Source organism: Bison bison, unplaced genomic scaffold, assembly GCF_000754665.1.
Source record: "Bison bison bison isolate TAMUID 2011002044 unplaced genomic scaffold, Bison_UMD1.0 scf7180017864254, whole genome shotgun sequence".
NCBI classification, from domain to species: Eukaryota; Metazoa; Chordata; class Mammalia; order Artiodactyla; family Bovidae; genus Bison; species Bison bison.
The window spans coordinates 10067854-10068083 of record NW_011494826.1 but is presented as its reverse complement, the minus strand read 5'-3'; the positions used below and the strand labels follow the sequence as shown (position 1 = coordinate 10068083).

Sequence of the window (230 nt, the reverse complement as noted above, 5' to 3'; positions counted from 1 at the left end):
GCCATAAGGGTGGTGTCATCTGCATATCTGAGGTTATTGATATTTCTCCCAGCAATCTTGATTACAGCCTGTGCTTCATCCAGCCCAGAGTTTCTCATGATGTACTCTGCATATAGGTTAAATAAACAGGGTGACAATATACAGCCTTGACATACTCCTTTTCCTATTTGGAACCAGTCTGTTGTTCCATGTCCAGTTCTAACTGTTGCTTCCTGACCTGCATATAGGCT

General features: G+C 42.6%; 1 long non-coding RNA gene across 1 annotated transcript in view; it reads right to left on the bottom strand.

Annotated features, from left to right (window-relative positions):
- The window catches only part of LOC104994236, an 11629-nt gene that overhangs the window by 651 nt on the left and 10748 nt on the right, over positions 1-230 (bottom strand). The gene's annotated exons all lie outside the window — the stretch shown is intronic.